We start from the raw sequence: 13,124 nt of genomic DNA on the forward strand, positions 1-13,124 counted from the left end.
GCATAACGCCGGAGGTATAGATGGTGAAAGGGCCCGGGTATTAAGAACATCATTAATGCGCTCACATTTTGCCAAAAGATCCTTGACACAATCCTTCAAAGTGTCCGTAATGTCAGTGGCGATCTGAATTAGGGCAGATTCAAGCTTGTCCGAGAACAGTTTCTCTAATAAGGACGAGATTCCCTCCTCAGTCACATACACTGCACGTTGAACCCCAGGCTGACCCTGAAGTGTACTTCCAACATCACCCGTGGCCACCGGTGTAGACGGTATCACTGTCTCAGTCTGTACCGGGGTCGGGAGGACAGTAGGGGATTGTGACCAGGAGGGTCTGCAGGACTCAATAAGCACCCTGGGTTCCAACGGGATACAGTTAATGGTGGAAGTGTTTGGTGTCTCAGGGCTCTGTGGTGAAGTAACCAAACCCAGCTCACGTTTTGACTCTGCAATCTGTGTAGTTAGTTTGTCAACTGTCGTGGTCAGGTACGTGAGGATGCTGGTAGTGTACTTGGGCACCTTTGCTTTCACCTCGCCTACCAAGGATGGCACATGCTTACGCTTACCCATGATGTTAAGGACGTGGCCCGTCCCGTCCCTGGTTGTCCTTGGACGGCCTTAGACGGCCCGCCCTCTGCCCGGGCTCCGCCCGGCGTCGCCCGCGCGCGTCCCGCGACGCGGAGGGAGCCTCAGCCCTATGAGCGCCTCCGGGCGCGAACGTGGGCGGAAGTGGGCGGTGCAACCGCACTGCTACCTGGGAGCTGTAGTCTCCCCCTCGGCGGCCGCGCGATGAAGCAGGCAGCGGCGGCAGAGGAGACCGACAGCGTGGGGTCCCAGGTGCGGCGGTGATCTCTCTGGCAGGTGAGCCCCCTGCTCCTCGGCAGCAGTGTTTTCAAAAGACTCCAGTGGAATAAGAGAGGATGCATCAGGAGCCGTGGACGTGCTTTACATCATGAAGTGTTGTAAATTGACAGCGATCTGGGTTAGCATCAGCTGAAGCCACCTTGTATTTTGGAAGCCATCTTGTATTTCTGGCAGCCATTTAGTTTGCCATGTGCTACCGCATGCTCACCATGTGCTCTCTCCTACCTTGCTGTTGTCTGTTCTTGAAATGTGCCTACTGACAAGTTATATTTAGCCTCTTCTGCTATGCACATGCTCGGTTGAGCTTGCAGCTGTCCATGCAGCTGCTAGTAGTCTGTACTACATCTGTACATGTCAGGAAGTGTTTACCAGAATTAGCCACTGTTAGCTCCTCCCACTTGTTGATTGTGCATTTTCTGGATGACCTTATATGTACCTAAACCCTTCTTCTTGAACTTGTACCGCCTTTTCTTTTGAGCCCCTGTGTGGGTATAAAAGGACCAATCTCCTTCCATTCAGTGTGCTACTTCATACATTACCGAAGGGTGTTGTGTGAATGTAGTTCCACCTCATGAGGTTTAATAAAGCTTTTGTTTCTATTCCAGTTTCCGTGCCAACTTCTATCCTATTGGTCTGAGGACTTGTACAGAGAAGGGGGAACCCCTTTCACTGTTAGGCCTTGCTGAGGCCCACCACCACAGAAGGACTATGGAAAAATGTGAGCCATTTTCTGACAGCGGTATTACCCCAGAAGAAGAGAGGACTCCAGAACATGTTCTTGCATATCTATTTTCTAATAAGGTTAACAACCGTGGGGGCAGGCAATAATGAGCCCATAATTGCCTTTTCGATTCCGCTCAGGACCCCTAACATGAGTGACAGATAAATAGACTATGATACCATCTGCCCAGGTCGCTTGCACTTTATCAACACATCCATTGGAAAGTTGAGCAGGGAGAGCTAATTGGAACCCTGGAATTATAGCAATTACAGGTATTCACCACCAGATGCGAATCTACTTCGTAACCTTGGAGTCAGTCAAAATAATAATTTTCACTTACCATCATTGAGCATGCATCCCTGCTTACAAGTGAGGGACAATAACTAGCATTTTAGTCTGGATCTGAAGTCCAAAATGTTGAACCAGAAACATTGCAGAGAAAAATGTCATAACTAAAAGTAACTGCATGAAGAAATAAAATACATCCCTGTTGCGGCCGGTAAAAGTAACAACACATAAATAGGTACCATACCCAGCAGGGCATGATCAGCATACTATACAGAAGTAACATCATGGAGAGCAAGAATACTCCAAAATTTGAAGAGGAGCATTAGAGCCCTGAGTAGCCTCATGGAGTGTGGAAACCTGGGACAGTTAGTACATTGCATTTAGGGGGTAGGAGCATTAACCAGACTAAGAGATGAAACAAACAGGAAAGTAACTTTATGTCTGGCAAAATACAAAAAGTATATAGGGCTTATTTACAAGCCCCTTGTGCCACCTGTGCATCACTTTTTGAGACACACCGGCAGTGCAACCTGCTGCTCCATATTTACAAGGACAGGTAAATCCACCCTGTGTGGCTTTTCGTGCCCTTGTAAATATGGCCGCTTTTCACGCATCACTTTGTGTGGAATTGGTGTGCCATGGGTTTTGCTGTGAGATTTCCTATGCAACACCCAAGGCTACTGCTGCATTTCCAGATTTACAAGAAATATTACACCTGGAAATGTGTCAGAATGCTACACCTCCCCAGGGGAGGTGTAGGAAGGTGCAACAAGAAGAAATGTTTTTATTTCTCCTTATTGTTTACCTCTTTCTATGCATACTGAAGCACATTTAGGAAGAGGAAATTACCTCCTGTGATTGTTTTTGTGCATAAAGATATGCCTTACTGCACAAAAACAATCATCCCTGTGACGCAGCCACCCTTGCACCAAGGTGCAAGGGTGCCTTCATAGGTGCATGGCAGCTAATTGTGCACCAGCACTGGGAGAGCAAAGGGATCCATTATATAATTGTAGATATGACACATCCCGGTGCCTCGGAATTAACGCAGCGCGGCGCAGCCAAATGGCTTGAGGCACTGCAATGAGTTAATTCATTGTGAATAAGGCTCACAGAGAGTAGCAACATCAGCACAGATACATATATCTCTAAAAGGAGAGCAATAAATGTTACTTGAAATATTGACACCCACATTCTATAGTAACTCAACCCTAACTCCTGAGCTAATGGACTGGTTCTTCAACTCATGCCTGATCATGACTAAGTAAGAGGGGATCTGGGGAGTGGAGCAGGAAGCATTAACCACCTTCAATGGTAGATCCCACTGTGTCAATGAGTAGGATTCTTAAGACTCACCACATTCATTAAAGTTGATGCTTGCTTTCTTATCTACAACAACAAGAAGCATCTGGCACAGTGCTGGCACAGATGAAGTATAGTCCTCTTCCAGCATGTAGCTCAAAATCTCTTTCCAAAATCCCTGCAAGAGAGAGCAGCAAATGTGTTATTAGTATCATTAGCATTTAATGAGGCTTTATTCCCACAGATAAACAGTCATTGCCCATGGGAGGGTTTCTGGTGGGTCTTCTGCAGATGGGGCTATATTTGAATTATCCCCTTCCTGTTACCATTTCTTGCTGATGGGGTCCAAGACAGATTGCTAGTATTACACTGATGTAGCACCAACCCTGTTCAATGCTACAATCCGTGATTCTGTATCCGAGCAGAATGAACCAATTATTTGCAGAGAATGAGTGCAGCATTTACTCTCCAAAAACCCTGCAAGTGAGCTGCTATGCAAATTATCTCATTATCTGCTGTTATCCTCATAACAATCACAAAACAGAACTATGTTTCTAAATGTGCCAGAGTGTGCAAAGCTATGATTGGGAACTAACAACCCTGTCGATATGAAATATTGGTGCTTGATGTATCATCGGGCAAGTAGCAAATAGTAGATGCAGATTGAGTAGTTGTGTTTTGCAATATGACTGATGTGCCATTCAGTCTCGTTTCAAACTGGCTATTTAGAATAATGTTCAAAACCTCCTGCCTCATTGAAAAGAATGAGGTAGGATTCGACAATCTTCAACAAATGCCGGAAATGCTGGGAATGAGGACTGCATGGGACAGCAGACCTCTATCCCTGCAGCAGAGGAAACAGACTTTATATCGCGTCTCAAATCACGCTGTGCCTTAACAACATGGTCCAAACCACTAATAATAATAATAATAATGAAATGTATAAAGCACATAACTACGTCAGCTGCGTGTCCCAGCGATGGGGTATTAGTCCTATTATACAGAGTAAGAATATGAGAACCCTAAACTAAGTTAGCCTGAAAAGGCATGTTTTTAAATTCTTGCGAAAAGCTATTTCACATTTTTCTTGCCTAAGCCAAAGTGGTAGGGAGTTCCACATCTTGCCTGCCAAGTAGTTGAAGGAACGGCCTCCAATGTTAGAACTTTTGATTCTTGGAATAGATGCAAGAGAGGCATCAGATTTCTTTTAGAAAGATAAGGTGTGATCAGAGGGTGAAGATATTTAGGGCTGTTATGATTGAGAATCTTGTGACAATAGCACATGGCTTTGAAACATACCCGATGCCTTAACGAAAGCCAGTGCAGCATTGGTAGAGCTAGGGCAGATGGTGAGTGTCTAGGCAGATGAAATAGCAGCGGAGCTGCCATATTCTGCACCTTCTGTCGTCTTCTTCATCATGTCTTTGACACCCCGAGATACAGAACATTGCAGTAATACAGTCTTAACATGATTAAAGACTGGACCACTGTCTTTCTGGCCACTTCTGGCAGGAAGACAAGATGTTTTTAAGGTATTTAAGATCCCAACACATCACCCTGCAAGACTCGTAGTTGCTGTATGTGAACCTAATGTGTCTTTACAATGCATTCCTTTATCAAGCAAGCCGTTACAACCACTTGCCTAAAGGAAAGCCTTGTTGAACTAATGTTGGACTTTAAGTCCAACTCTTTCCCTACAGTTGCACAGACTGGAGTTGGAATAGTAAATACTATTCCAAAGTCCAGTGCTTTCCTGAAGGCAAATCATGGTAACAACTTGGGTGGAAAAGGAATGCATTTTAAACATGCATTCATGGTTCAGACCACCCTGTGCATATTTCCCACATACAAACCTGCAGCAGAGGGAGCTTTTCTAAAACATGCTATTATGTGAGTTAGAGGATAATAAAGATAACCCGGGAATTGAGGAGTCTTTGGACATACTGCAATTTATATTTTGTACACTTCCAGTTTATTGACCCACCTTATTTCACATCCTTCTCACTTACCTCATCAGTATTTTGATGGTGTAATGCAATTTTATTGAGGAGCTGAGAGATTTGGATCCGGATGGTCTCTTCTTTAACATGAGATTCATGATCCATGTGACTAGTGCCCTGTGAAAATGTGGAAAAGCAAGAGAAATAAAGTAACATATATTTTCACATCATTTTCACTGTGTTTTCTCTCCTCATGGAGGTTCAAGAGATTTGAGAGTTAAAACATCACAATTTTCAAATGAAGGCTGTAAGCACAAAAAGAACCTCTTGGCTTAAATTCAAATGTGAAATTAAAACCTTTAGCCCGAAACATGTAAATAAAAATGTATAAATGAGATTATGTTATCATGCTCCGCACTGCAGAATATAAAAGTATATGGTCATTTGGCGGAGAAGTGTATAGCATGCATATACTGTCAAAATACCGGTGGACTCACTTATAATATGTAAGGTTCTGATAGATGGGGCACTACCTCTGAGACATTGTATTGTATTGTATTGTAACTGCATTTATATAGCGCTTACTACCCCTGACGAGGTGTCAAAGAGCTTTTTTGGTGGGTAGCGCGCTACTCCGGGACCCATAGAGGATTAGTGTTGAATTAGTATAGTGAAACATGCAAGTACATTTTAAGTGGTGGATAGGTTAGTGAGTTATTTGGATTTGGAATGATAGCAGAAGGATAGAGGAGGAAAAAAAGGTTTGTATTTATATAGAGCTTGTTACCCCTGATGGGGTGTTGAAACATGCTATTCAGGAAGCTCATAAAGGATTTGTGGTGAATTAATATGGTGAAATAGGAAAGTAATTTCCGTGGTGGATATTAGTCTGCTATTTGGAGTGAGAAGGATATTGGAGGGATAAAAGGGGAAGAAAGGTTTGCATTCATATAGCACTTGTTACCCCTGATGGACTTTGAAGCGCTTTTCTGGCGAGTAGCACACCACTCCGGAACTCATAAAGGATTAGTGTTAAAATTTTTATAGTAAAATATGAAGTAATTTGAGTAGTGGATATATTATTCAGTTATTTGGGTAGAATAGGGTAGGTGGCGGGATAGTGAAGGGAAAGAGGTTTTTATTTATATAGCGCTTGCTATTCCTGACGGGGTTTTGAAGCGTAAGTAGCACGCTACTCTGGAACCCATCAGGATTAGTGTTTAATTAGTATGGTGAAACAGGAAAGTAATTTTAGTGGTGGATATGTTAGTCAATTATTTTGATTGAGAAGGGTTGGGGAGGGGTAGAACAGAGGGAAGAGTTTAGAAAGGTTTGTTTTGGGGGAATCAGTATAGTAAAAGAGGTATAAGAAGATGCAAGGAGGGGTAGAGTAGGAGAGAGTCTAGAAAGGGTTATTTTGGGAATCATAGTAGTGGTATGGGGTTTGTGGTTAAATGAGAGAGTGGATGTAGAGGCTATATTGAGTGAAGTATAGGCTGAGAAATGGGGAAGAGCATTGGAAATGCTAAATTAGAAGAAAGTGATACATATATAAATTCATAAGTACATTGAAAGTATAAAGATGCATAATGGAGGTATGTATATTGGGCAGGATTTCTGGCCCTGGCCCTGGTCAGTCTCGAACAGGCTCAAACAGGCAACTGCCTTGTCTTCTCTGCCCTTAGCCTCGACGCCCAGACTGAGACGCCCTAAGCCAGGCCTTTTATAGCCCTAGTAATTAGGTGACCCCGTCAGCCAATGTGAACCCTAGCCCTAACACTATTCAATCACAACACTAGCTCTAAAAATCTAGAACCAATAGGAGACCAGGACCTTACAGCCAATCTTAGCCCTAGTCCAAGCACACAATTAGTTCAAAAACCCTAATCTCTACGTACAATAGAGGCCCTAGCCCTACCAGTAGTCCCACCCCAAGTCCAAGCAACCAATGGCACAGGAAGCAATTTTTCCTACTTCCAATAGAAAGCCTAACCCTACTCCTAGTCCCACAACCAGTCCAGCAACCAATCACACCAGAAGCCCTAATCGCTACTTCCAATTAAAAGTCTAACCCTAGCCCTAGTCCCAACCTAGTTCCAACAACCAATAACGCAGGAAACCCTAGTCCCTACTTCCAATAGAAATCCTAACCCTAGCCCTAGTCCCAACACTACATTGATTGAATCATAGACCCAGAAACCAATCAGAACACTCAAATACCCAACCAATGAGGACACTAACCCTAATCCAATAGAAACATCAGATTCAACCACCAATCAGTGTACACATGTACCAAACAATATCAGACCATACAAGGTCCCAGCGACCTCAGACAAGGTTTGCTGGCCAGGGAGTTGGAAGTTGTTTTTCCTGTTCAGAATCTGTTCAGAATCTGCAGGTAAAGACCTCACTAACTTGAAAGCTGACAATACTGTTTGAATAAAACGTTACTCCCTCTACTGGCCAAACATCGAAGTGCACAGTCCCTAGTAAACACAGTTTAAAGAGCTCACATGAGCAGGACACCCCTACAGCCTTCAGAGTCCATTCTCGTGGGTTGTAAGTGAGACAGCCATATAACATATAGAGGAGCACTACGTCATTACACAATGACCATCTCAAAATTGGCTGTAACAAACCCGGTCGTGTTTGGAATCAAACATATTGGAGAGTAAAGATGGCGGAGGCCACGCCTCACTGGTAGCTTTGAAAGCTATGGTGAAACAGAATGAGTCTCAGAACAGCATCGGAGGGCCCGCCAGAGGCTTGTGAGCTCCCGGGATTAACCAAACCCAGCGCTGTAACAATCCCAGGTCACAGAGGCACCGAGATCCCACAACAATGTGGAGCAGTAAACAAAGGTAGGCCGCACCAGCCACAAGCAGAAGTGGGTAGACGCCCTGATAATACAGAGGAACTAGGTAGGGGATCAAACACTGCTGGCAAATATCCGAATGCCCAGAAGACAGCGCGGCTGGAATCACAATGCAACGGAGGGAACTGGAAGAGGCCGTGCCCACATACAATACAGAGACCACAGAGCAGTATCAAGAGTCATCAAGGACCCCACAGGAGGCCAGAGAGCTCTGTTACCACCCAAACCCAAGCACAGAGGGGCACTAAGTCAGGAAGGAACTGAGAATCTGACACTGAGTGGGGCTGTGTATGATGGAGATCGCACATAGCCCGAGATGAGGAGGATGATAATCAAGGGTCGGGGGAACATGCCAAGTGCCCACTGCTGCAATACCCAACTTGTGGAAGACAACAACCCCGGCTCATAGACACTCAGGGCACACCAACCTTGTTGCTGTGAACGGAGAGACAAGTGGAGAGGAATGGTGATAAATGGAGCTTGCTTGCAACATGAGCATTAGTAGGGCAGATAGAACCCTGCCAAAACCCAAAATTCACCCTCTACCCCTGTTGGAACAGCTGGAGGAAGGTGAAACACAGGCAGGAAGGGCAGACCAGTGGAGACTACAGACACCCCTGAGACACCAGCACATTAGGCAACCTGGAAGACCGCCTGCACTACCACAAACCATAGTGGGCATATTGCTAAACGACAGAGACAGGGATGCCATTTTGTAAATGGCATGAATGGGCCATAGCAGATAAACGGGGAGAACATCAACATCTACCCAGATTAAACCGTAATAGTGCAGCGACAAAGGAATGCCTTTATAAAGTTCAAATAACACTTAAGAAACTGGAACTGAAATATGCCCTGCTCTTCCCTGAAAACTATGGATAATTGCCCACGGGAAGTCTCATTTCTTCACAGTGGCACAGGTCTGGGAGTAGTTGGGGAGACAGGGATTCCCACCCCCTGAAAATGGGAACAAAACTTGCGAGTCCCGATGGTAAGAGAGGAAAAGACGTTGTAGATCAGAGGTGCCCAGCCACAGCCTCCCTCCAAGTATCAGGCCATAATTGAATGAGTGAAAGTGGTGGCTAAGATTCAACAGGACCGCTCCCTGGAAACTACTAATTAATGGGTAGCACTGGATGGAGATATGGAGGAATACGGACCAGAAGGCTCAGGGAGGGAGAGACCATATGAGAAAATAAGCCTGTCTAAGATAAACTCCATCACATCCGAAGAGATCATAGGAGACAAGATGGGCAAAAGTACAAGCTTCAATTATGGAGGAGGACGGGTGGATAGGGATAGGAGGACGTTCTGAGTGAAAAGAGATTTTATGGTCATAACTTCCCATAGGAATGCCCGAGATAGCAGGCTTGCGACGGGTCGCAATTGCCAGAGGCTCCACCACTAGTGCAAATAAAAGAGGGGACAGCGGTCATCCTTGCCTGGTGCAGCGATAAATCGGGATGGGGCAGTAAGTCGTCCGTTAAGGCAAATGCATGTAGTAGGTTGCGTGTAAGAAGCCATCAGTCTAGCGTCATCATGGGGCTAGCCCCACTTTCCCTAAGAAAGCGCCAGCCTACCCGATCCAAGGCTTTCTCGGCGTCTAGCGAAACCAAGCAAGCAGGTATGTTCCTTAACTGAGCTTTTTCAATAAGGTGAGCTATCCGACGAATGTTATCAGCCCCTTGGAAGTGATGAATGAATCCTACTTTATCTGGTTCTATAAGTCCCAGGAGGTGAGGCTCTAGGATCTTGGTATAGATCTTCACATCAGTATTTAAAAGGACAATGGGACGATAGTAGGTAGGTACAGAAAGACCTTTTCGCAGCATTGGAACGAGCACTGTTTCCGCTTCAGACATAGTTGGAATAAGGCCTGTGATGTCTGTGAAGTCTCTTATACTCACTACACAGATTGTAATGCCCCATGCACCCTCCCCTCGTTACTTGATGGGGAAGTATGTGCTACATTATGGGACTTCTTACACTCAAAAACATACCGGGAACTACATTTTTGGGAGGCAGTGTTAATATGAAATACTGATTTGAAGTATTTTTGTGCTACTTTGTGCAAGATTTGGTGGTTTGCCCTGTTAGGCATTTAGACGATAAGGTGGTGTATGTAACAGAAAGGAGCCCACTAGATAATGTACTATCAGTGAAAAACACAGCTTATCAGTGCATTCGCTGAATGCCCATGTGCCTTGCCCAATCACCCAAGAAATTTCCCAGTTAGCCCCGGGAAAGTCTAGGGGCCAGTTGACTCACATAGACTGGATTGTGTGGTAGGCCTATGGACTGCATGTGAGCACTGCTGTTGAGACATGTGTGGAGCGAGTCCTATTCCACGGTGTCTGAGCATCTTATTTGTTTGCACTCATGCCAGCCAACATGTGCATCAGGTTACAAAGATGCGATCTAGGTATTCAAGCACCATTGTTACAATGCGATGCAACATAAGGGCAGGCATCTGAATTGTTCCTGGCATGATGCCTCTGGCCTGTGATAAAAAAAAAACTATGGACAGTGTCTGGCACATCTATTAGTTGTGCTTAATGGGAACCCAAGAGTAAGACTAAGCATGGACTGCAGACAATCTGGATTATGGCCAGGCCCCAAGGAGATGGATACCAGGTGTCATCAGTGGTACCCAATCCCCACACATATTACTGAGCATGGACTTGAGTTGTGCATCTTGGTACAACTACTCTGTAACATGGGTGCATTGGCCAAGCTTGAGGAAGTCCAACCTGGTTCACAGTGATCAAGAAGGTCATGGCGCCTCTGGTGTTATGGAGGAATAGGTGAGACCATAAGCCACTGTGGTCTACTCTCCCAGATACACTGACAAAGCCAAGAATACTGCCGTTTTCAGACACTATGCCACCTGCCATTGCCCATGCTTCCACATATCACCTGCAGTCCTACAAGCACCGGTGAAGAGTACTGATCCAAACACCCATTCCTGGCCCCTAGTCAGATGACAGGTGTTTCCTCCAGCTACTAGAGATAGGATCAAAGTGTAAGTCTCCAAAGGACTTGAGATGGTCCAAGTAAAGAGAAGAAGCAGAAGAAGTTCCCAATACAAAATCATACATGGGACCTGTGAAAGATGAGGGCAATGAAGGAGAAAGAGAATAACTAAAGGATATTATCAGACCACTTTCTGATACTCGTTGTTCACAACAGTGGACTTTTTGCACAACATAAGAGCAGGATAAAAGTTATAACATTTTCAGAAGTGTCTCAGTACGAATCAAACCAGCTGCAATAACTGAACTTCGGGACAACTACTCCACTTGCATTTGGCATCACTAACTCGGACCCCACAATAGTAAGGGTACACTAAGTTACACTTTTCGCAATAAAGGAAAAACCATAGATTGGGTATACTGGAAGAATGACTCTTGAAGTGAAAGCTATAAGTAAATTTACTTGAGTGGTTTGGTTCACATCAAGGGCACCCTGGAATAACAAGACATGAAGAAAAGGCATGTACATTGTTGTCACTGATGGGGAGCTGCTGAATTTCAGGGGCAAATGTAAGTAGACAAATGGATAAGGGACACTCATAAAAGTGACGGAGGGAGAAAGACGCACTGGAGTGGAAGTGGGGAACATCAAGCTCAAATGAAGAACATAGAATGTCAAGGTGAGCCTATGGGAACTAACAAGAGGGACATGAGGTCTATATTCCACCACCAGGGGAAAATATGTGACACTGCTGATGTATAGTACATGGCAAAGTAACTACATTGGGGCACAAGGGGGCTAAAAGGTCCACTTATTTCTTGTGTGCTGACTAGGAGAGGAGGGGTGAGGTGTGGCGCCGCGGCCAGGGCGACTGACGCTGGAATCTGGGGACCACGGTTCGATCCCCGGCTCCGGCGGCAGGTTAGCCCAGCACCATGTGACTCTGGGCAATAGCTCGCTTAATCTTCCCGACGGCCCCCAGCGCCTAGAGACCCTTACGGGTGATTGTGCGCTTTACAAATGTGGACTTTACTTTACTTTACTACTGTTGCTGTTCTCTAACACGTTCACCTACCCAAATATGTACATCTGCCACTTACCTGCTCTTTGATGAGGAGGCTGGTTTTTTAAGCACATATTCCATCACAGCTCTTCCGTTCACATCCTAAAAACCTTTGGCTGTTAAACTGGATATTAAACTTAAAGTGGCAAGAATAACCTGTAATTAAGAAAAAACGTAAGCATGGTTAGTGAGAAACCCTTTTGGTGTATGAATAGGAAAAATTAAACATTTCGGTTTAATTGCAGCAAGGGAGGAAACTATACAATCTCGCCTTCCTTTTGTCCCCAGAGTAGAGAGCTATACATTTTTATGTGTGGAAAGCCAGTACCTGAATACAAACTTTTACAGTATGTTGCAAAAAGGGCTATTGTGACACACTGTGAATGAAAACTAGAGTTAATTTAATAAAACTTTTTTTACAGAGTGTCTGATTGAAGTGTGATTGAGGGGATATCTAAATATTCCAGATGGGCTATACCTTCTATAGGTGCCTGAGATTTGATAAAAGATAAAAAAACGTTGCAAAATATGCCTAGGTAGGTCACAACCAACAAAAATGCTCTCAGGACCAGGTATTGATTACAGAAACGCAAATGAGAATTCAATAGGCTGTGGATTCCACTGCTGAGGGAATTAAAACAACCTAGAGTAGTCCACATGCAAGATTGAGCAGAAATCCCAACACGGACAGCAGATAACAAATGGGTTGCAGTACTTAGAGTCCATTGTCCCACACCTTGTTGTTTGGTTGATCCATATCACTTTCAAGAAGTCGTTTTGGCTCAAGACCGTAAATAGTCACAGTCTCCTGTATCCACGTAGTGAGTTCAAATTCACATCCCTAACATGGTTCTGTACGCTGTGTATTTGTACAAACTGGCCCCAATGGTTTCAACTGCCAAATAATACATCCATGCTTGATTTCTGTGATTCTAACATTCCTAGTAGAGTCCTGTCTCTGATGTTTCTGGGTTAATCTGAAAAATATCTAAGGTTAACTTGTTTTATATAATGTCCCCTGAGGTTAAAAATGACAAACCCAATACACCCCTCAAAGAGAATCCAATAGAGACAAAGTCATGGCAATACAACCTTTTGTTT

This window comes from Lissotriton helveticus, chromosome 6 (assembly GCF_964261635.1).
Source record: "Lissotriton helveticus chromosome 6, aLisHel1.1, whole genome shotgun sequence".
NCBI classification, from domain to species: domain Eukaryota; kingdom Metazoa; phylum Chordata; class Amphibia; order Caudata; family Salamandridae; genus Lissotriton; species Lissotriton helveticus.